The sequence below is a fragment of the Hypanus sabinus genome, chromosome 14 (assembly GCF_030144855.1).
Source record: "Hypanus sabinus isolate sHypSab1 chromosome 14, sHypSab1.hap1, whole genome shotgun sequence".
NCBI lineage: Eukaryota > Metazoa > Chordata > Chondrichthyes > Myliobatiformes > Dasyatidae > Hypanus > Hypanus sabinus.
This window is the reverse complement of record NC_082719.1, coordinates 104,781,862-104,807,179: the sequence shown is the minus strand read 5'-3', so window position 1 is coordinate 104,807,179 and position 25,318 is coordinate 104,781,862. Positions and strand designations below refer to the sequence as shown.

At 42.2% G+C, this 25,318-nt stretch overlaps 1 protein-coding gene across 3 annotated transcripts in view; it reads left to right on the top strand.

Annotated features, from left to right (window-relative positions):
* Window positions 1–25,318, top strand: part of ctif (CBP80/20-dependent translation initiation factor) — a 226,744-nt gene that overhangs the window by 145,938 nt on the left and 55,488 nt on the right. The gene's annotated exons all lie outside the window — the stretch shown is intronic.

The window sequence follows — 25,318 nt, the reverse complement described above, 5'->3', positions numbered from 1 at the left end:
GAGTAGGGGAGATTCAAACGAGAGGACATGATTTGAGAGTTAGGGGGCAGAAGTTTAAGGGAAACACAAAGGGGTATTTCTTTACTCAGAGAGTGATAGCTGTGTGGAAGTAGTAGAGGCCAGTTCAGTTGTGTCATTTAAGGTAAAATTGGATAGGTATATGGACAGGAAAGGAGTGGAGGGTTATGGGCTGAGTGCGGGTAAGTGGGACTAGGTGAGATTAAGAGTTCGGCACGGACTAGGAGGGCCGAGATGGCCTGTTTCCGTGCTGTGATGGTTATATGGTTATTCTGCAAGGAGAGAGCTGACTCACGGGACTGAATAGATAGATCCCAATTCATATAAGATTTTTTAAATTGTTTGAAGTTCAGATCAGCTATAACTGAAATGATTTGCAGACCAGTTTTGAAAAGCACAACGGCCAACTATTCCTGTATTATTGCCAAGAAACAAAGCTAAGTTATTCAGCAAAATCATAAACACAAAAGATTCTCATAAGGTAATAAATCAGCCAGGATGGAATAGCAGATCAAAGTTGATGGGCTAAATGGCCTAATTCTACTCCTATCTCTAATGGTCTTGTAGATTCTGCCGATGTTGGAAATCTTGAGCAACACACACACACACACACACACACCCCCCCCCCCCCCAGAGGAACTCAGCAATGGAAATTGATTTCCAGTCAATTCTAGCCAACTCCTCTCGTGGCTCTGTAATTCCCCTTACTCCATTGTTATACTGATGCTTCTGACTCAGCTTCTCCCTAGATTTCAGGATGAATTCTATCATATTATGATCACTTTCCCCTAAAGGTTCTTTTACCTTAAGCTGTCTAATCAATTCTGGTTCATTGCACAACACCCAATCCAGAATAGCTGATTCCCTAGTGGACTCAACCATGAGCTGCTCTAAGAAGCCATCTCATCGGCACTCTAGAAACTCCCCCTCTTGGAATCCAGCAACAGCCTTATTTTCCCCATCTAACAGCATATTGAAACCCACCATGACTATTGTAACATTGTCCTTTCGGCGTGCATTTTCTATCTCTCGTTGTAATTTGTAGACCACTTCCTTACTACTGTTTGGGGGTCTGTATACAACTCCCATTTAAGTCTTTTTACCCTTGCAGTTACTTAGCTTTAGAAATATAGAAAACCTACAGCACAATACAGGCCCTTCGGCCCACAAAGTTGTGCCAAACATGTCCCTACCTTAGAAATTATTAGGCTTACCCAAAGCCCTCTATTTTTCTAAGCTTCATGTACATATCCAAAAGTCTCTTAGAAGACTCTATTCTATCCACAATGACTCAACACCTTTCACCTCGTTCTAATCATTTGATTTAATTTCTTACCAACAGAGCAGCATTACCCCCACTGCCTTTCTATCCTTTTGATACAATGTGTATCTGCTTTCAGCCATGATTCTGTGATGCCCACAACATCATATCAGCCAATCTGTAACTGTGCTGCAAGTTAATCTACCTTATTCCGTATTCTGCACGCATTCAGATACAACACCTTCAGTCCTGTATTCACCCCTTTTTGATTCTGTCCACCTTTTAAGTTGCAACACATCTCGTTGACTCTGTTTGTAAACTAGCTACCTCATCACCACTATCATCCACCTTTCCTGTGATTCTTTTTGCATTGAAATGTACGCAGCTCAGGATACTAGTCACACCATGCTCAACCTTTAGATTCCTGACTTTGTCTGAGGTCTTACCAATATCTGTCTCCACAACCTCTCTACTAATTGTTCTGGCAATCTGGTTCCCTTCCCCTGCAACTCTGGTTTAAACCCCGCCGTGCAACATTAACAAACCTTCCTGTTGGGATATTAGTCCCCCTCCAGTTTAGGTGGAAATGGTCCTTTCTATTTAGGTCCCACCTTCCCTGGAAGAAAGCTCAATGATCCAAACATCTGAAGCCCTCCCTCCTACACCAGCTCCTCAGCCATGTGTTAAACTGTATAATCTTCATCCCTCTGGCCTCACTGGCATATGACACATCCTGGGATCACAACCCTGGAAGTCCTGCCCTTTAACGTAGCATCTGACTCCCTGAACTCCTGATACAGGTCCTCGCCCCTTGTCCTACCCATGTCATTGGTACCTACATGGACCACGACTTCTGGCTGTTCACCCTCCCACTTGAGATTGCTGAGGACTCGATCTGAGATGTCTCAGACCCTGGCACCTATCATAACATCTGGGAAACCTGTCCACTCTCATGTTGGAACATTTGATCTATGATGTTGCACAATATCTTTATTAATAAATTGTTCTAGAGACATAGAGAGCTACAGCACAGAAAGTGGCCCTTTGCCCCATGTAGTGTGTGCTGAACTGTTATTCTACCCAGTCCCATCAACTGCACCTGGCTCAAACCCCTTCCATTCATGTTCCTATCGGAACTTCTCTTAAATATTGAAAGTGAACCTGCATCCACCACTTGCTTTAATGTATTTCCTTTCTCCAACCCTATGTGACCCATGCTATCCGTTTCAAAGATTAGTTTCCTTTGTCTCATCTGCATTGAAACACACAGTGAAATGTGTTAGTTGTGCCAGTCTGAGGATGAGCTGGGGGCAGCTTACTAACCCTAGCCCGTAGGTCTTTGGAAACTAGAACACCCTGGGGAAACCCGCACAGCAACGGAAGGTGAACCGGGGAACGTTGTTTCTCTTGGTGGTATGTATGTTGAGTGACAATAAACTGAACTTGTTTGGCAAGCCCCTATTACCTCGGCCATTCTGTGTGGTGCTGCAAATGAGTTTGGATGGAGGGAGCAAGGCCTGTAGGAGCCTGTTCTCACCACTGCACAGGATCAGGAAAAAGCTGTAGAAAGTTGTAAACTCAGCCAGCTCCATCATGGGCACCAACCTCCCCAGCATCCAGGCCACCTTGAAAAAGCTATGCCTCAAAAAGGTGGCATTAAAGACCCCCATCACCCAGGACATGCCCTCTTCTCATGGCTACTAACAGGGATGAGTTACAGGGGCCTGAAGACACACTCTCAACAATTAAGTAACAGCCTTTTCCCCTCCACCATCAGATTTCTGAATGGACATTGAACCCATGAACACTACCTGTCTACTTTATTTCTTTTTTACGCTCTTTTTTTGCACTACTTAATTAAATATTTATATAAATATTTCTTGTTGTAATTTATAACTTTATTATTAAGTATTGTAGTGTACTGTTGCCACAAAACACAAATTCCTCGACGTATGCCAGTGGTATTAAAGCTGATTCTGACCTTACAGGCAGCCGCAAAACACTCTGGAGAACAGATGAGATGTTGCAAATACTCAGCGTTTCTGGTAGCATCATTGGAGAGGGAAACAGTGTTAGCAATACCTATCAGTAATCTTTTTCTTGAATGGTCTGATCTGATAAACATTTTCTCTTGTTAATCTGCTTTGCTCTTTTAATTACATACTTACACTGGCACCATTCTTGTCTACTCAGTAACTGACCTTCTGAAGGACAGAAGGTTAACGCCTCTGATGGTGACCTTTCAGATTTCCATCCCATGAATAAGTGACTCTTTTGAACAAAATTATTTAAATGTTCATATTCTGAACCACACAGTAAAATTAGGCATCTTCAGTCTTCCAATTCCTATTCCCTCACCCAACCCCACCCCATTTTCTTTCATTTAAAAAATATTGATTTAAAATATGCTGATCCTCTGTTTATTTTTGGGCTTTGAAAGTCTGACTAGAGTCAGACTGTGCTTCAGTGATTGCCTACGTGCAATGCCACAGGTAACTGTAAGTGAAGCCACTTTCCCTGACTCTCTGTCTGCACACAACATGACACGGTCACTTAAGTGAGTCAAAAAAAAAATTGTTAATGAAATAATTCTTGGCTGGAAGCATACTATTCTCTGGCCAAGCAACAATATAAAGGGTCAGCACACCGCAGTGCTCCTCCCACGCCCTCTTCCTTCCATTGTGAAAGGGATGTAGGCTGAGGTGCGTCACAGCCTCAGGCTCCACTAGCATTCCAAATGAACTCCACCGGGGTCATCCATCAGAGACAATGTTGTTCTTTTCCTTGGCATTCAGACCAGCCATTAACAACTGGCTTCTATGACTTGGAGAATTTGATTTGATTTGCCAATTTTATATTTGTTGAAAATGCTGTGTCTGGAGTTTTAGTGGAGCTTTACTCATTCATTTGTGTTTAACAAATGCAATATTTTGGAAAGGCAGCATTGGTCATTAAGGACCCCTATCACCCAGGACAAGCCCTCTTCTCATTGCCACCATCAAGGAGGAGGTTCAGGAGCCTGAAGTTTCAAGAACAGCTTAGAAACATAGAAAACCTACAGCACAATACAGGCCCTTCGGCCTGTGGTGCTATGCCGGACATGTACTTAATTTAGAAATTACCTGAGGTTACCCATAGCCCTCTATATTTCTGAGCTTCATGTACCTATCCAGGAGCCTCTTAAAAGACCCTATCATATCCGCCTCCACCACCATTGCCAGCAGCTCATTCCACACACTCACCACTCTCTGAGTAAATAAGTTACCCCTGACATCTCCTCTGTACCTACTCCCCAACACCTTAAAACTGTACCCTCTTGTGTTAGCATTTCAGGCCTGGGAAAAAGCCTCTGACTATCCACACGATGAATGTCTCTCATCATCTTTTACCCCTCTATCAGGTCACCTCTCATTCTCCATCACTCCAAGGAGAAAAGGCGGAGTTCACTCAACCCATTCTCATAAGACAAGGTTATAGATAGGGAAATTGCAAGCAGGCTTTTTCCACTGAGGTTGGGTGGGACTACAAACAGGTCATGGGTTAAGGGTGAAAGGTGAAAAGGGGAACACAAGGGGAAAGTTTTTCACTCAGAGGCTTGTGAGGGGTGTGGAACAAGCTGCCAGCCCAAGTGGTGCATATGAGCTCGATTTCAACGTTCAAGAGAAGTTTGGATGGGACATGGATGGCAGGGGTATGGGTGCAGGTCAATGGGAGTAGGCAGTTTAAATGATTCAGCATGGACTAGATGGGCTGAATGGCCTGCTGTGCTGTACTCTATGATTGTGTGACTAATTAACATATCTCTAGAATATGTGACTTCAATCTGTGGAGAATGAGAGCTTGGTATTATTAGAAGATCCTAATAAATAGTTGGGAAATGACTATATTGGCATTTAATCAACAAATTCAGATCTCTTAAAAATAATGATTGCCCCTGTTAAACCCTCATATTTGTCCTTTATTCATTAATATTAAACAAAAATAACGACAACCCATGTTAAACTTTCACATTTGCTCTTAATTCCATTGATATTATTTTAAACAAGAATGACAGAATAGAAGCAGATACAAAGATGGTGAGAATGATTAGAAAGGAGTAGGAGGACTGTGCTTCTAAGCATTTAACCTGAGCGGGTATGGTCCGTTTACACATCCCTAAAGAATGAGGAAGAACAGAATGTTGGCATCGCAGCCAAGTCTGGCTTTGTCCTCATCTGATGTCTACATAAAGAATTCCCTGCAGGGTCTCTGGAAAATGATCAAACCTCTCTCTAGTTTTCCAATTGTAAAAGCAATTGTCAAGAGTATGACATTCTGAATTCCTAATGTATGAGCCATTATTTAATAGAAATCTCTGAATTCAGTCTGGCTATTGTTATTTTCATGGCACTGGGGATGCTGGCTCTTGTCATTCAGGTTCCAGAAGCCCAGTTACATGCTTGAGCTCCTCCTCATTCATAGAGTCATAGAGCACCACAGCACCAACAGGCCCTTCACCCCATCTAGTCTGTGTCAGTCTGGTTTTCTGCCTAGTCCCATCGACCTGCCCTCCATACTGCTCCCATTCAAGTACCTATCCAAACTTCTCTTCAGTTGAACTCACATTCACCACTTCTGCTGGCAGCCCATTCCACCCTCTGAGTGAAGAAAATCCCCCTCAAATTCTCCTTAAATATGTCACCTTTCACCCTTAACTTATGACCTCCAGACGTAGTCCCACCCTACCACCCTGCCTGTTTGCATTTACCCGATCTATACCCCTCATAATTTTGTATACCTCTATCAAATCTCCCCTCATTCTCCTATGCTCCAGGGAATAAAGCCCTAAACTGTTCAACCTTTCCGTATAACTCACATCCTCAGGTCCTGGCACCAGTTAGGGTTGTTCTGATCTTTATAAGATTTTGTTTTTGTTTCCTTATAAGGAGATGCTATCTATGATAGACTGCATTCTATAATTCATTGTAAAAACCTGTCTGATTGTCTTCCTGTAATGTACTTACAAACTTCACACAATACTCTTCATTGTAAATATAGGCCTACTTGTTGTCTTTTGAATTGATATTTACTGATAGAATCTGAGAATTCAGTTAGTTATTTTTACTTGGAGAAGTGTAGGGTCATCATTTAATGTCTTATGAATATTATTCTCCATATCTTTGTTTTACACTATACCAAGTCCACATCCATTTTAAATATAATTATATCTACAAATAAAATATTATTAATTTCATTGAATTACTCCTGTGATTTCTTAATCTATTTTTCTGATCTTATGAGAGGTGAAAAATAGTTTTTTAAGCTAGTTTATTTACCACTTTTTGCTTTGGATTAGAACTACCTTGGGATATCCGTCTCAAAGTTCAAAGTAAATGTTATTATCGTGTCACCGTATACCACCCTGAGATTCATTTTCTTGTGGGCATTCAAAGTAAATATAAAGAAAAATAATAATAAATAAGCAATAAAATTTGAGGATATAAGATGAAGAGCCATTCAATGAAAAACCGCACCAACTTGGGTGTTCAACCAGTGTGCAAAAGACAACAAACTGAAAATACAGCTAAGTAATAAATATCGAGAACATGTGATGAAGAGTCCTTGAAAATGAGTCCACTGGTTGTGGGAACAGTTCAGTGTTGGGGTCAGTGATGTTATCCCCTCCGGTTCAAGAACCTGATGGTTGAGGGGTAATAACTGTTCCTGAACCCAGTGGTGTGAGTCCTGAGGCTCCTGTACCTCCTTCCTGATGTCAGCAACAAGAAGAGAGCATGTCCTGGGTGGTGGGGATCCTGATGATGGACCTTATTTTTACTGTTATGAATGTAGACTGTTTGCTGTACCTTTCTTGATATTTGTTGAATTTTCTTCAGCCCTGATGGTCCTTGAACTGTTTTTCATATTCTCGATTTCTTCATTTTATCACTGAGATGTATCTCTGATTGTACCACAGAGATGAGGAATTTCTTTCACCAGAGGGTATTGAATCTCTGGAATTCATTGCTACCAGACAGTTGTGGAAGCCAGTTTAAAGCAAGGTTGACAGTTTTTTGATTAGTAAGGGTATCAAAGGTTACAGGGAGAAGGCAGGAGAATGGGATTGAGAGGGATAGTAAATCAGCCATGATGGAATGGCATGGCAGACGGTGGGCTGAATGGCCTGTTTTTGCTCCTATGCTTTATGGTCTTAAATATAATTATATCTTCAAATAAAATATTAATTTCACTGAATTACTGTTATGATCTCGGATCTTATTTACCTACTTTCCAATGCCCACCATCCCCAGTTGTGATCTTCAGTATCTAAATCCTCACTCCTGACCCTTTGACAGCATGATTTCATTCCCCAGATCTGCAGACACAAAATGTAGAAAATGGGAGCAGAATTGGGCCATTTGGCCCTTCTGTGCCGTTCAATGTGATTGTGACTGATCATCCAGCGCGACGCTCTCTCCCCATATCTACTCCCTTCCTCGCTATACCTGCAGGTAAAGAAATTTTGCCTCATCCCAGTCGTAAATGGCATGCCCACCATCAGAACAGCCGTCCTATTGTTGAGGGAGATAGCAGGAAGACAGTCTCCTGCCCACATCAAGTCTGCACAAGACATCAACCACCCATTTTCACTAATTCTACACCACTAATTTATTGACGTACAGGCAGAACTGACCCTTTGAGTCATGCCACCCAGTCATATGCAGTTTATGGGATAACTTCTCAGCCAGAACTGTGGGAGGCAACCAGAGCACCCATGCAGGATTAATAAGTTTCACTGAAGTTGCTTTTCATTCTCAGTTCAGAATCAGGTTTCTTATCACTATCTGATACGACATGCAACTTGTTGTCTGCTGGTAGCGGTACATAAAGCAAAATTGGGGCGCTACTTTAGCGCGACAGTTTTACAGCTTGGGGTGTTTCGGTGTTCAATTCCGGCAGCGTTCTGTAAGGAGCCTCTTTATGTTCTCCCAGCAAATGTGTGGGTTCTCCCCAGGTCCTCCGGTTTCCTTCCGCAGCCCAAAGACATACCGGGTAGGTTAATTGCAAATTGTCTCGTGAATAGGTTAGGGTTAATCAGAGGCTGCTGTGGCGGTGTGGCTCAAAGAGCCAGAGGGTCTGCTGAACCATGTATTGTTAAATAAATAAAGTGTACTATATATAATATAATACGATATACTTAATATTATATAGTATGTTGTATATAATTTTGGAATACGTGAAATGTTCTGGGTGATGGGGGTCTTTAACGAGGAATGCTACCTTTTTGAGGCAGTGCCTTTTGAAGGTGTCCTGGATAATGGCGAGCCCCCTGGCTGAGTTTACAACTCTGACATTGTTTTAAATTCTAGCAGATCTCTGCCAATTGCCGAATTCTCTCTCCTTACACATGATACCATCCCAGGAATCAGTCCAGTGCATTCCACAGCAAGGACATTCTTCCCTGATGAGACTAAAAGGTATCCACTGTTAAAATTGTAATCTCCCCAACTCCCACTACACTTGCTGTAAGATATCTCTACTGTTGCATTCAATTGCTGTCATTATCAAAGGCAACATATTAATTACTCTGTTAACACCTGCCCTAGCCCATAATAAGTTAGCCTGGTCACTGAAACACCTTGACTCTCCTTAGCGCTCCAATATTTTGAATAATTGTACAGCCCCTTCAGATAACCATGGCTTCACACCTCTGTTTCAGTGGCTCTATGTAAGAATCTGGTGTGTTGATTTCAAAGACCCTCTAACCAAAAATGCTGGAAATAATTTGTCTTATCAGGCACCAACTATGTGAGATGGAAATGTGGAAAGAATTCCAGTTAATGGCCCGTCCCACCACAGTCACGTGCGTTCCCTGCAAGCACTCCCTCCCACATTCCACATGGACAGCTGACAGTTCTGCACATGATTTGTTGGTGCCGGAAACATGGTGACACTTGTGGGCTGCCCCCAGTGTGTGGGTTGTTGACACAAACAGCCCATTTCACTGTTTCAGTGTGTCCAAGTACGTGTGACAGGCTCTCTGTAACCTTACTTTGATCTCACGAGAACGAAGAACAGTCACAAGTCCAGCATTTTCCATTTCAGAGGAGGGGCTTGGTGTGGAAGAGGCAAATGAGGTCAGTTCAAGAGGGATGCAAATCGTGGTGGTGCCATTCTAAGCTGTTGAGATGGAGTATTTGTAACCGGGCAAAATGGTTAACTTCTACGCAACAAATTAAGCCGTGGCTTTGAGTCTCTGTGAAATGACATCGCCATCTGCTGGTGTTTGGTGCATTTCATCATTGCATGATAGAAATCTTACAATTTTACAGTTCAAAGTAAATGTATTATCAAAATACATTCCCTATATGTCACCATACACTACCCCGAGACTCAACTTCTTGCGGGCATTCACAGTAAATATAAAAGAAACACGATCGAATCAATGAAAGACTGCACAGAGCAAGACAGACAGACAACCAATTTTCAAAGTACCACAAACTGAAAATACAGAAACAATAAATAAATAACATAATGAATATTGAGAAGATGAGATGAAGAGTCCTTGAAAGTGAGTCCATAGGTTGTGGGAACGGTTCAGTGACAGGGTGAGTGAAGTTATCCCTACTGGTTCAAGACCCTGATGGTTGAGGGGTAATATCTGTTCAAAGACCCGGAGTTGTGGGACTTAAGACTCCTGGATCCCCTTCCTAATGTCAGCAGCGAGAAGAAAGCATGTCTTGGGTGGGGGAGGTCTTTGACAGTGGATGCTGCTTTCCTGTGACAGTGCTTCATGTACATGTGCTCAGTGGTGGGGAGGCCTTTACCCATGATGAACTGGACAGTATCGACTGCTTTCTGTGGGATTTTCCATTCAGAGCCATTGGTGTTTCCATATCAGGTTGTGATGCAGCCAGTCAATATGCTCTCCACTACACAACAACAGTTTGTCAAAATCTTAGATGACGCGCCAAATCTTCACAGTGTTCACTGCCGTGCTTTCTTTGTAATAGCACTTACATGCTGGTCCCAAAAAATCAGATCCTCAGAAATGACAACACTGATGAATTTAAAATTTAAATTTTAAGATTTAAAGATTTTGAGATTTGGAGCAATTAATCTGAAATCCAAAAATTACGATGCGTAAATAGCCTTGTATTCAGTAATTTTGTTTCATCCGGAAAGTAACTTAAAATAATTAATACTTTGGCTTTCCCACAATGATAAATGCAACTTCTCATTAAAATTAGTCAAATGAGTGAGTATATTTTTAGCATGTCTGATCTAGTATAATTTGAACTCAGTTTATAAATATATTCTGTGAGAACTCTGTCCTGTTAGCAAAAAGGATTTGCAAGGATATTGTTGGGAGTTGAGGACCAAAGTTATAGGGAAAGGGTTAATAGGTTAGGACTTTATTCCCTGGAGCTTAGGCGAATGCGGGGAGATTTGATAGCATATATACAAAATTATGGGGTAAAATTATACATATATACACAGTGAGTGTGTATGTGTGTGTGTGTGTATATATATATATATATACGCACGCACACACATGCAGGCTTTTTCTCACTGAGGTTGGGTGAGACTAGAACTAAAGGTCATGGGTTAAGGGTGAAAGTTTAAGGGGAACCTGAGGCGGGGGGGACGGGGGGGATCATCCTAATTCAGAGGGTGGTGAGAGTGTTTAACAAGGTGTCAGTAGCAGTGGTTTAATTTCAACATTTGGACGGGTATGTGGATGGGAGGGGTACGGAGGGCTATGGTCCAGGTGAAGGTCGATGGGACTAGGCAGAATGACAGTCAGCATGGACCGGATGAGCCGAAGGGCCTGTTTCTGTGCTGTAGTGCTCTCTGACCCTAAAAGTCCTTGAAGCATCATGAACGATGAGTAAACTTGAGCTGTAAAGACTGCAGGCATATTTGCTCATTTTTCCCAATTCTGAGTTATCTATCTGTCATCTTCCAGTGAGGGTTTATATTACAGTGAAAAGACAACCTTGTGAATTATGTCATCATCACTAGCAATCCTTCAGTTGAGTTACCTTTACATTTCATTACATTTCCTGATGTGTGCCATGTTGTGGAAATCATTTCTCATGTTTCAAAGAAATAACACAATAAGTTTGTTTGCATTTGTTTTTGGAATTCAATGCAATTGAGCAGTGGCAATTACCCCCAAACTTTCCGTAAGAGTTAAAGGAAGGCTGATTGCAGAAACAATTCCTTCACAGCGACAATACAATTTCCTTAATAGTGTGTGTGTGTGTGTGTGTGTGTTCCAGCAATGTCCTTTGTGAAGGAAACTAAGCTAATTTTAGAGCCTTCGTCTAAAAGCCAAGAGTCCAGAATTGCTGGAATTGAGATTTACTTGTTCTTTTCTCATAGTCTAATTGTGGGGTGTTCATCTGCGTTCTTACCATGATCATTCCACTTCAGACTTTGTCAACCCCTCGCTTCATTTGCTTCTTTCCTCAATCTCTCTCCCCCTTCTCTCCCCCACCTTCCCTCAGTCACACGCCCCGATGTACCCCCTCTCTGTCTCTCCCTCCCTCGCTCTCATCCTGTGTTACTCCACACACCATTACCTGCAAACTTGAGTCTCCAGCTAGCTACTGAACAGATACGACAAGCTGGGGTGGCAGTGTAGCAGCTAGCCTGACCTTTTACAGTACCAACAATCAGAAAACTGAGGTTTAGAATCACTGGCATACTATATGTTGGGGCATTGCAATACATAATAATTTTTAAAATTACAATACTGAGTACAGTATGTATAAAAATTAAATTAGTGCAAAAAGAGAAATGGTGAGGAGGTGTCCATGGATTCATTGTCCATTCAGAAATCTGATGGCAGACGGGTCCTGACGCATTGAGTGTGTGCCTTCAAGCTTCTATACCTCCTCCTGTTTGAAACAATGAGGAGAGCGTGTCCTGGGTGACAGGGACGGCTGTTGCCTTTTCAAGGCATCACCTTATGAAGGTGTCCAGAAAACTGGGAGGTATCCCTGACACAGGGAGTTTCTACATTCTCCCTGTAAACGCAGAGATTTCCCTCCACATTCCGATGATGTGTGGCTTAGGGTTGGTAAATTATGGGCACCAGATGTGTAGTGACACTTGCCCTCGACACATCCCTGAACTGCGTTGGCGTTGATGCAAACGATGCATTTCACTGCGTGTTTCGATGTACATGCGACAAATAAAGCAATTCTTTTTTTGTTCATTAAACACTCCATTCCAGGTAACATCATGGTGAGTCTCCCTCTGCTCTGTCTCAGGTGCAGTCTTGTCTTCCCTTGCATGGTGACCAGAATTCCAGTTGTTTTCTCAAGTTGTACCTAAACCTCCCTGTTCTTGTATTCTGAGCCGTGGCTAATCAAGGCTAGTATTCCTGAAGTCCTGGTGAAGGGTCCTGGCCCGAATCATAGACTGGTTTATTCATTTCCATGACCTGTTGAATTCCTGCGGCACTTTGTGTGTGTTGCTCCAGTATTCCATGTAGCTTTTTTTAAAATGCTACCATCTTCAGGGTTGCTTGGACTACTGCACTAAACTCCCCTCTTCCTCAATACTCCAGAGGGTCCTATTGTGATGGAGTTTTACTCTCCAGAGCCTGAAGGGCTTATTGCCAAGCTCAGTTTTCTTGCACAGCATCATGACCTTTCCAAAGAGTCAGAATTGTTTTTGACAAAGTTAAACTTCTAACTAATCTTCCTTGTTCAGCGTCTTCTTGTAATCAAGTAAAATTAAAATTACAATACTGAGTACAGTATGTATAAAAATTAAATTAGTGCAAAAAGAGAAATGGTGAGGAGGTGTCCATGGATTCATTGTCCATTCAGAAATCTGATGGCAGACGGGTCCTGACGCGTTGAGTGTGTGCCTTCAAGCTTCTATAAGGTTGAACAAGTTAGGTCTCTATTCATTGGAGCGTAGAAGGTTGAGGGGGGATTTGATCGAGGTATTTAAAATTTTGAGAGGGATAGATAGAGTTGACGTGAACAGGCTGTTTCCATTGAGAGTAGGGGAGATTCAAACTAGAGGACATGATTTGAGAGTTAGGGGGCAAAAGTTTAAGGGAAACACGAGGGGGTATTTCTTTACTCAAAGAGTGATAGCTGTGTGGAATGAGCTTCCTGTAGAAGTAGTAGAGGCCAGTTCAGTTGTGTCATTTAAGGTAAAATTGGATAGGTATATGGACAGGAAAGGAGTGGAGGGTTATGGGCTGAGTGCGGGTAGGTGGGACTAGGTGAGATTAAGGGTTCGGCACGGACTAGGAGGGCCAAGATGGCCTGTTTCCGTGCTGTGATTGTTATATGGTTATATGGTTATGGTTAAACAGAGATGACTTGCAGGCCCTTGTTTAATCAGTGTAAAACAACGGGGTTATGTTAATTGCCTGCATCAAACCAGACAACACTGGCTAAGTTCTTCTCGGGCTTCCTGCTGGGTGGAGATATTGATTGTTAAAATTTGGCATAGTTCTCACTCTATAAGGACTGGAATTCAATTGTAAACAAGGTGGGAGAGCAGAAACCTGATTCAATGAGGTGGGATGGACTACAGAGGTATAAATACCACCAGACTAGACATGCCCAGGCATTATTCCTGAAGAAGATGGCAGAGTTTTTCATTGTAACATTGGATATGGTCGATACGTGCATCCAGCTGGAAGCCCAAGAAGAGTTTATTTGTCATATACGCCGGGAAAGCACTAGGTCCTTTTTCTCTGGCTAAGTTATTTGCATCGTTGTGAATGAGTTCAAGGAAGTTTTCAGACCAATCTGATTTTGTCACTTAGCACATCAAACATGGTCACAGCAATAGTTGCTCAATCTATAGTTGGGATATTTCAGCGGTCAGAGCCAGCCCTCACTGCATTAATTTTGGGTGTCTGGGATCTCTGACCCCAGAAGCTTTTAGACCATCTGTGTGAATCATTTTGTCCCAGCAAAGGTTTCTGAAAAACCTCAGTCACAGATAATGTCAACTTGTAACAGAAAAGTACAAATGTTAGAAAGCATTGGGGATTGTTAGGAATGACAAGAAGGGAAGAAAGACAGGGTGACAGAAAGAAGAACTGGAATTTATTCTTCAACCTTTGGTCTATTCAATGGACGACTTGTTCCTCTGCAGCTAATTGGTATGTTCTCTTAGTTCATAAGAATTGTACTTATGCTTGAAAATCCATTGTAGTTTGTAAATCTTTTACAAGTCAGAATCCCTCTGTGAGTGTTAAATACCTGTTAAGAGTAATTTATCTAAATTTAAACATACATCATTAAAAGTAAAAATAAACCCTGTTTAAATTACTTTGTTAGCTAGAAGTCTCTCTCCTTGGTAGGGAAAGGGAACCCACCACTCAAGCAGAAGGTATTGGCAGCTGGACCTTGCGGCAGAGACTAGACAGGCAAGTAAGTTAGTCTTTAAGGAGTAGATGGATACAGTACAGCCTCCCTGGAGCGAAGGTACCTGTGAATATCTATATCAGACAGGGCTTAAAATCTCCTTTACAGCTTTATGAACGGTGAACCCAATACCATCACACTATTATTCACTTGTTTCTCTGTTCCTCTCTTCCGCTGCCTCCTCTGCTCATTGTTTCCCCACATCAGTGTTTCTTTACCCTTTTTCATTGATTACCTGCTGTTCTTTCATTGCTCATCTGCTTACTCCCCCTTTCTCAGACAATTTCAAGTTTAATTGTCATTGAACCGTACATCCAAACAAAACAGTGTTCTTCCGAGGCTAAGGTGCAAGACGTAGAACCAACAGTCACATAGAGTTACGATGGCAGAAAAACAGTCCAGCCAAGTCCCTGAGTGTCGTGACCTGTACAGCCACGGAGAGCACAATCCAGCCCATCTTCCACCGAGTAGACACTTGAGGACAGCATCAACAGGAGGAGCCGGCCTCCAGCCAGGCGTGGGCTCCAGCATCTCTTCCCTGGGTGTCTGCCTGATTGCTTAATGCTGTCAATTCATTATTAACCCACTTCAATTGAAGTTTGGTGTAAACTCAAGCTAGAGTTTTCCAAATTCCAAATTGCATATTGCAATCATCACGTTAGATTTGAGTTGCAGTAGCCTTACACAGTGAATTTATTATTCCCATTTATTCCCACTTTTGACCTTTCATTTATTTCCTTGCTTGTTTCATTGCTGTGCTTTTCTCCTCACACTTATATACACAGAACAAAGAACTTAGATCAGTACAGCACAGGAACAGGACCTACAGCCCGCAATGTTGTGCCAAAACAATTAAATTTTGGTAATCAAATGGCCAATTAATCTCCTCTGCCTACACAATGCCCATGTCCTTCCATTTTTCTCACACTCATGTGCCTACCTAAAAATCACTAAAATCTCCCTGTCTCTACCACCACCCCAGTTAGTGCATTCCAGGCTCCCACTACTCTCTCTGTAAAAAAAACTTGCCCCTCACATCTTTGAAATTGTCCCCTCTCACCTTAAATGTATGCCCCCTCGTATTAGACATTTCAACCCTGGGAAAAAGATACAGTACTGTCTGTCCACTTTATCTATGCCTCTCATAACTTTGTAAACCTCTATAAGATCTCATTCAGCCTCCACTGCTCCACAGAAAACAACCCAATTTTGCCCAGCTTCTCATTATAGCGCATGCCCTTTAATCCAGGCAGCATCCTAGTAACCTCTTCAATACCCTTTCCAAAGCCTAAACATCTTTCCTATAGTGGGGTAACGAGAACTGTATGCAATACTCCAGACGTGGCCTCACCAGAGATTTATAAAACTACAACCTAACTTCCTGACTTTCAAACTTAGTTGCTCAACTAATAAAGGCAAACATTCCATATGCCATCTTAACCATCCTATCAATCAGTGTAGCTGTCTTCAGGGAGTTATCAATTTAATTATTTCCACTATCTTCCTCATCACAAGTGATACCTGTTCATGCCTGCCTCCTCTGCATTGTAAACCGTTTTATCTTTGATTTTTTTTTCCAATTCTAATGAATGCTCACTGCCCTGAAAGTTTAATTCTGTTTCTCTTTCCACAGATGCTGCCTGACCTGGTGAGTATTTCCAGCATCTTCTGTTCTTATGCAACACCACCATCACATTTTCAATTTATATCTTAATACAGTTTTTGAGAGAAGTATTTACAGATCTCTGACTAGATTAATTGAACATACTTTTCGAGCAATAATGGATTCTGCCAGAGATTATTAATAAAAAGGTAAAATTGTGACAGAATGAAGATCAATGTTGTTGAATATTAACTTGCTCAGTTTGGTTAAAATATCAGTGATATTTTTACTTGGATTGGAATAGATTGGGAAAGAATGCAAAAGTATAGCATTGGGTTTACTAATGACGTACACCTAGTGGCCACTTTATTAGGTACACTTGTGCATCTGCTTATTAGTGCAGTTATCTATTCAGCCAATCATGTGGCAGCAACTCAATCCATAAAAGGTCAAGAGGTTCAGTTGTTCAGACTAAGCATCAGAATGGGGAAGAAATGTGATCGAAGTGATTTTGAATGTGGAATGATTGTTGGTGCCAGACAGGGTGATTTGAGTATCTCAGAAACTGCTGATTTCCTGGGATTGTCACACACAACAGACTCTAGAGTTTACAGAGAATTGTGGGAGAAACAAAAACACATCCAGTGAGCTGCAGTTCTGTGGGCAAAATCACCTCGTTAATGAGAGAGAATGGCCTTAGTCTAATCACAGGACAGTTACAATGATCAATTAACCTACTAACCGGTATGTATTTGAACTGTGGGAGAAAACTAGAGGACCCAGAAGAAGCCCACACATTCATGGGGAGGAACGTACAAACTCCTTAGAGATGGCGACAGAATCAAATTCCAAACTTCAACACCCTGAGCTCTAGTAGTATGGCACTAGATGCCACTCTACCGTAGAGGTAGCTAATCAAGTGCACATTGAATATGTAGGCAAGGGTAATGATGCGAAGACAAGATTCACAATGACTGGTAAATTTAAATTTGCCTAAATAAATTAATCAGAAGGAAAAACATTCGTGAGTAGAAGTAAACAAAAAGCTTCAGTTGTTTCATTAATGTTGATTGTGGAAGGAAATCTGTTGCTCTAGGGATGGGAATGAAATCCTGACCTTGCCAGTGAAGTCCAGATCCTGTGTATAAATAAAGGTTGGAAAAGCTGAAACGTTTCAGGATTCACAATTGTTTAATGTCATTTCCAGTACACAAGTGTAAAGAAGAATGAAATTATTGTTACTCCAGATCTGATGCAGCACAAAAAAATACTTGATAAGGAACACAGTAATTTAAATTCTATATAAATACATTGGATTGCTTATCTATTTTACCAGAGATAGTTTGAGAGTTCAGATTGACACAGAAGATTAAAAGTAGCTCTTTAAGTTGAAATCATAGAAACACAGCTGTGCCGAACATGTCCCTATCTTAGAACTACTTGGGCTTTACCCTTAGCTCTCTATTTTTCTAAGCTCCATGTAGCCATCCAGGAGTCTTTTAAAAGACCCTATCGTTTCTGCCTCCACCACCGTCACCGGCAGCCCATTCCTCACACTCACCACTCTCTGCGTAAAAAACTTACCCCTGACATCTCCTCTGTACCTACTTCCAAGCACCTTAAAACTGTGTGCTCTCAGGCTAGCCATTTCAGCCCTGGGAAAAGCCTCTGACTTTCCACACGATCGATGCCTCTCATCATCTTATACACCTCTGTCAGGTCACCTCTCATCCTCTGTCACTCCAAGGAGAAAAGGCCGAGTTCCCTCAACCTTTTCTCATAAACCAGGGAAGGTAGTGCACCCGTGGCTGACAAGGGAAATTAGGGATAGTATCAAGTCCAAAGAAGAAACATATAAATTAGCAAAAAAAAAGCGGCATACCTGAGGACTGGGAGAAATTCAGAGACCAGCAGAGGAGGACAAAGGGCTTAATTAGGAAAGGGAAAAAAGATTATGAGAGAAAGCTGGCAGGGAACATAAAAACTGACTGTAAAAGCTTTTATAGATGTGTGAAAAGAAAAAGATTGGTCAAGACAAATATAGGTCCTTTACAGTCAGAAACAGGTGAATTGATCATAGGGAACAAGGACATGGCAGACCAATTGAATAACTACTTTGGTTCTGTCTTCACTAAGGAGGACATAAGTAATCTTCTGGAATAGTAGGGGACCGAGGGTCCAGTGAGATGGAGGAACTGAGGGAAATACATGTTAGTAGGGAAGTGGTGTTAGGTAAATTGAAGGGATTAAAGGCAGATAAATCCCCAGGGCCAGATGTTCTGCATCCCAGAGCGCTTAAGGAAGTAGCCCAAGAAATAGTGGATGCATTAGTGATAATTTTTCAAAACTCCTTAGATTCTGGATTAGTTCCTGAGGATTGGAGGGTGGCTACTGTAACCCCACTTTTTAAAAAAGGAGGGAGAGAGAAACCAGGGAGTTATAGACCGGTTAGTCTGACATCGGTGGTGGGGAAAATGCTAGAATCGGTTATCAAAGATGTGATAACAGCACATTTGGAAAGAGGTGAAATCATCAGACAAAGTCAGCATGGATTTGTGAAAGGAAAATCATGTCTGACGAACCTTATAGAATTTTTTGAGGATGTAACTAGTAGAGTGGATAGGGGAGAGCCAGTGGATGTGGTATATTTAGATTTTCAAAAGACTTTTGACAAGGTCCCACACAGGAGATTAGTGTGCAAACTTAAAGCACTCGGAATTGGGGGTATGGTATTGATGTGGATAGAGAATTGGTTGGCAGACAGGAAGCAAAGAGTGGGAGTAAACGGGACCTTTTCAGAATGGCAGACAGTGACTAGTAGGGTACCACAAGGCTCAGTGCTGGGACCCCAGTTGTTTACAATATATATTAATGATTTAGATGAGGGAATTAAATGCAGCATATCCAAGTTTGCGGATGACACAAAGCTGGGCGGCGGTGTTAGCTGTGAAGAGGATGCTAAGAGGACGCAGGGTGACTTGGATAGGTTAGGTGAGTGGGCAAATTCATGGCAGATGCAATTTAATGTGGATAAATGTGAGGTCATCCACTTTGGCTGCAAGAATAGGAAAACAGATTATTATCTGAATGGTGGCCGATTAGGAAAAGGGGAGATGCAACGAGACCTGGGTATCATTGTACACCAGTCATTGAAGGTGGGCATGCAGGTACAGCAGGCAGTGAAAAAGGCAAATGGTATGTTGGCATTCATAGCAAAAGGATTTGAGTACAGGAGCAGGGAGGTTCTACTGCAGTTGCACAAGGCCTTGGTGAGACTGCACCTAGAATATTGTGTGCAGTTTTGGTCCCCTAATCTGAGGAAAGACATTCTTGCCATAGAGAGAGTACAGAGAAGGATCACCAGATTGATTCCTGGGATGGCAGGACTTTCATATAAAGAAAGATTGGATCGTCTAGGCTTATACTCACTGGAATTTAGAAGATTGAGGGGGGATCTTATTGAAACGTATAAAATTCTAAAGGGATTGGACAGGCTAGATGCAGGAAGATTGTTTCCGATGTTGGGGAAGTCCAGAACGAGAGGTCACAGTTTAAGGATAAAGGGGAAGCCTTTTAGGACCAAGATGAGGAAAAACTTCTTCACACAGAGAGTGGTGAATCTGTGGAATTCTCTGCCACAGGAAACAGTTGAGGCTGGTTCATTGGCTATATTTAAGAGGAAGTTAGATATGGCCCTTGTGGCTAAAGGGTATGGAGAGAAAGCAGGTACAGGGTTTCTGAGTTGGATGATCAGCCATGATCATACTGAATGGCGGTGCAGGCTCGAAGGGCTGAATGGCCTACCCCTGCACCTATTTTCCATGTTTCTATAAGGCATGCTCCCCAATCCAGGCACCATCCTTGTAAATCTCCTGTGCACCCTTTCTATGGTTTCCATATCCTTCCTGTAGTGAGGCGAACAGAATTGAGCACAGTACTCCAAATGGGGTCTGACCATGGTCCTAAATAGCTGTAACATTACCTCTTGGCTTTTGAACTCAATCCCATGGTTGAGGAAGCCAATGCACCGTATGCCTTCTTAATCACAGAGTCAACCTGTGTAGCAGCTTTGAGTATCCTATGGACTCAGACCCCAAGATCCCTCTGATCCTCCACACTGACAAGAGTCTTACCATTAATGCTATATTTTGTCATCATATTTGACCGACCAAATTGAACCACTTCACACTATTTCTGGGTTGAACTCCATCTGCCACTTCTCAGCCCGGTTTTGCATCCTATCAATGTCCCGCTGTAACCTCTAACAGTCCTCCACACTATTCACAACACCCCCAACCTTTGCGTCATCAGCAAATTTACTAACCCATCCCTCCAGTTCCTCATCCAGGTCATTTATAAAGATCACAGAGTAAGGGTCCCAGAACAGATCCCTGAGGCACTCCACTGGTGACCAACCTCCATGCAGAATATGACCTGTCTACAACCACTCTTTGCCTTCTGTGGGAAGCCAGTTCTGGATCCACAAAGCAATGTCCCCTTGGATCCCATGCCTCCTTACTTTCTCAATCAGCCTTGCATGGGGTACCTTATCAAATGCCTTGCTGAAATCCATATACACTACATCTACTGCTCTACCTTCATCAATGTGAATCATAATCAGTTGATTTACAACCCAATGACAATGTGAGCAGGTGCAAGAACGGAAGAAATAGGAGCAGGAGTAGGCCATCCGGCCCATCGAGTCTGCTCTGCCGTTCAATAAGATCATGGCTGATCTGGCCATGGACTCTTCTCCACCTACCTGCCTTTTCCCCACAACCCTTAATTCCAATACTATGCAAAAATCTATCCAATCTTATGTATATTTACTGAGGTAACCTCCACTGCTTCATTGGGCAGAGAATTCCACAGATTCACCACTCTCTGAGAAAAGCAGCCCCTCCTCATCTCCGTAAGACAGCTTGTCTGGGAAAAACTTTAGCAGAATGCTTTTTCTGTGGAGGCTGCTGATTCAGACAGAGCCAAGCAATGAAACTCAAGTTGCCGGGAAGTGTAGAATATGCATGCAAGTGTAAACCTTGGATTGGCAGTGTTGGTTTATCTTGCAGTAAATATTATGTAAACAGGAATCGAGTTAGAAAGCTACTCAGCAGTGGGGCTGTCCATTTATAGCAAAGCGCGAGCTGCAAGTTGCCATGAATCTTTCCCCACATTCTTTTTCACCATCAGATGTTCGTTTTCATGTGGATGAAGTGGTTATTCCAATCTACAAGTAATCCATGTTAGCAGCAGATTTAACTAAAGAGTGGGATGTTCGTTGATTCATGACTCTGGCCTCAGTTGTAGAACATATACTTGTACCTTCCAGCAGAACTCATTAGATAACATCGAAATTAGACAGTGGATTATTGGAGGTTTAATGCAACTCTATTCCAAGATCTCTTTAGCCATTAAAACTGTATCTAACTCCTTCTCCAATATACAATATTTGTTGATTTGCTATTAAATGGAATCTGTCATCTTTTCCTGTTACCTTTATACTGTAGCTTCTCCCTGTGTCACAGAGTTCCAGCGTGCTGTTCCTCTAGTTCCTGTGTTGCCTATCAGTTAGCACACTCACTTCACAGCAATCACCAATCAGGGTTCAGTTCCACCGCTGTTCGTTAGGAGTTTGTACATTCTCACCACAGCCCAGTAGCTTTCCTTACAATGCTCTGGTTTGCTCCCACATTCCAAAGACATACAGTTTAGGGTTACTGAGTTGTGGCCATGCTGTGTTGGCATGGTGACACTTGCGGGCTGCCCCGGCACATCCCCACTGATTTAATTTGATGCAAATGGAGCATTTCACAGTGTGTGTTGATGTACATTGTGACAAATAAAACTGATCTTTATATGGTAGAGAATTCCATAAGTTCAACACCTTTTGGGTAAAGAAATTTCTTCTCAGCACGGTCATAAATAGAATGCCATATGACCTTTAGCCTATGACCCCTCATTCCTTGCTTACAAATGGGTTTAAATAGGATTTCTTAATGGTTAGTAGAAGTAACATTTTCTTTTATCTTGATTTAATTAGTATCTTATTTCCTTGGCTGCCAAATTTGAAATTTAAACTAATGTTTCTGGATCATTCTGTAGTGTAGCCCTACCTGGAAGGACTGTTTGGAGCCCTGAATGGCTCTTCCAGGTGAGATGACACTTCACCTGTGAGTCTGTTAGAGTCACGTACTGATTTTGGTGCTCCCAGTGTGGCCTCCTGTATGTCGGTGAGACCCGATGTAGATTAGGAGACCACTTCGCCAGACACCTACACTCCATCTGCCAGTGGCCACACATTTTAATTCCACTTCCCATTCTCATTCTGACATGTCAATCCTTGGTCTCCTCTACTGCAGCAATGAGGCCACACTCAGGTTATACTCCGCCTAGGTAGCCTCCAACCTGATGGCATGAACATCGATTTCTCAAGCTTCTGGTAATGGCCTCCCCCCCCGCCACCTTCACCATTCCTCATTTCTATTTCCCTCTCTTACGTTATCTCTTTGCCTGTCCATCACCTCCCTCTGGTGCTCCTCCCCCTTCCCATTCTTACTTGGTTCTTACTTGACCTACTGTCCTGTCCTAAAAGATTCCCCCTTCTCCAGCCCTGTATCTCTCACCAATCAACTTCCCAGCTCCATGCTTCACCCCTCCCCTTCCCAGTTTCACCGATCGCCTTGTGTTTCTCCCACCTTCTAACACTGACTCCTCACCTTTTTTTCTCCAGTCCTGATGAAGGGTTTTGGCCCAAAACGTCAACTGTACTCTTTTCCATAGATGCTGCCTGGCCTGCTGAGTTCCTCCAGCATTTTGTGTGTGTGCCTGAACTGGTCTACGTTTGATTTTAATAAGTATTTGAAAAGATAAGAGAAGGCCAGATAATTACAAATTACAGGTTTAATGTCACTGGCAGATGTCATGAAATGGTGTCGTTTCAGAATCAGAATAAGGGAGAATATATGATGGAGCGATTTGAAAATGAGTTTGGGATGAGGCATAAACACCGGAATAAGCACATTGAGCCTGTTGCTGAGCTGTAGACTCTATGAAGAAAGATCATTCAAAATACAGGACCTAGTCTCAAAGTAACTGGATCACAACACAGGAGCCCGCTGAAAGGAACCTTCCAAGAAAGCTCAATGCAAAATTATTAACTCGCTTATGTTCGGAAGGAAATATTTTGTGGACTTGTTTCCTCTAATTGTTCTGGGTGGTTCCGCAGCATGTGAATTGTCTCCACAAAGTTTTCTCTTGATATTTATGCAATTTAGGCTGCAGGACGTAAATCTGAAGACATTTGGGAATCATGACCTTACTCCCAAACAATTCCAAGTGTCGGTTTTGATGCTGCGTATGGGCGAGCTCGCATGTTGCATGGGAAAGTACAGTTGTCAATATTCCTGAAACATCAACCTGGGTGATAACTACTTTGTACCTGTATTCTTAAAAAGCTGAACTAGAATTGACTTAATGATTACAGCGCACAACATTAAAATTCCTAAGCGACTATTTCATACACACAAGTTAATGTAAGAATTTAAAATATAGTATTTAACAAAACTTAGAACATTGCAGCACAAAAACAGGCTCTTTGACCCACAATGTTGTGCTGAACCATTTAAATTAGTAATCAAATGGCCAACTAAACTAATCGCTTCTGCCTAAAACATGTCTGTATCCTTCCATTTTCCTCACATTCATGTGTCTCTTAAAAGTTCTAATGTATCTGCCTCTACCACCACCCCAAGCAGCCCATTCCAGTCACCCACCACTCTGTGTAAAAAGCCTTCCCCTCACATCTCCATTGAAATTATCCCCTCTCACCTTAAGTGCATGCCTCTAGTACGGTATTAGACATTTCAACCCTGGGAAAAAGAGACCATATGCCTCTCATAATCTTATAAAGCTCAAGCAGATCTCTCCTCAGCCTCTGTTGTTCCAGAGAAAACAAGCATAGTTTGTCCAATCTCTTGTTATAGCACATGTCCTCTAAATCTCTTCTGCACCCTCTCCAAAGATTCACATCCTTCCTTAATGGGTCAACCAGAACAATAAGCTGTAGAGTCTTATAACTCTGCAACATAACTTGCTGTCTTTTGAACTCAGTGCCTTGACTAATGAAGGCAAGCAAGCCACATGCCTTCTTATTCACTCTATCAACCTGTGTAATCACTGTCAGAGAGCTATGAACTTGTACCCCAAGATCCCTCTGCCAATTAAAACTGTTAAAATGATCTTTTGAGGGTACGGATGTGCCACAAGTGTTGTAGATAGCAAGGCTCTGAGCATGCAAGTTCATATATTTTAGTAGCTTATAAATTATTATCTCTACAGTTTCTTAATCTTAATTAGGTGAGTATTTGCACGTTTATTTTCGCTGGTCTTCATTAAGTGCTTAGAGGAGCTTTACATATTCTCCACGCTGTACCGAAACCTAAGCATCACAGTGCACAAGGGGTATTAATCTATATCCAGTTGGTACTGTATGTGAATGCTTCACACAGGTACAGAACATAGAACAGTTCAGCCTACGATGTTGCAACTGATCCTTTAACCTATTCTACGATCAATCTAACCCTTCCCTCCTACATGTCCCTCAATGTTTCCATCATCCATGTGCCTATCTTAAGAGTCTCTTAAATGTCCCTAACGTATCTGCCTCCACCATATTGTTCTTTATCTAAAGCCACCTACCTCCATTGTACCTAATCTAAAGACATCCAACCTGTGCTGCTGATACTGGGTGGAAAACCGACAATAATTTTCCCTTTCCAGCAGTGCCCTTCCACCTGGAAGCATTGTGGAATCTGTTAGCCTGTGAACAACAGCAAAGCTTGATGTATGAGTAATATCAAGCAAAATTTGACACACTGTCCTCTAAGGTGATGACAGAGTACATGGCCAAACACGTGGCCGGTATTGTAGTTATGTTGGAGTGTCATAAGGAAGGAAAGAGATGTTTTTGAGGGAATTCCGGATCTTCGGATCCCAGCCGAATGCACGGATATCAGAGGTGGAATGAGTACATCTGTAGACCATGGGCTT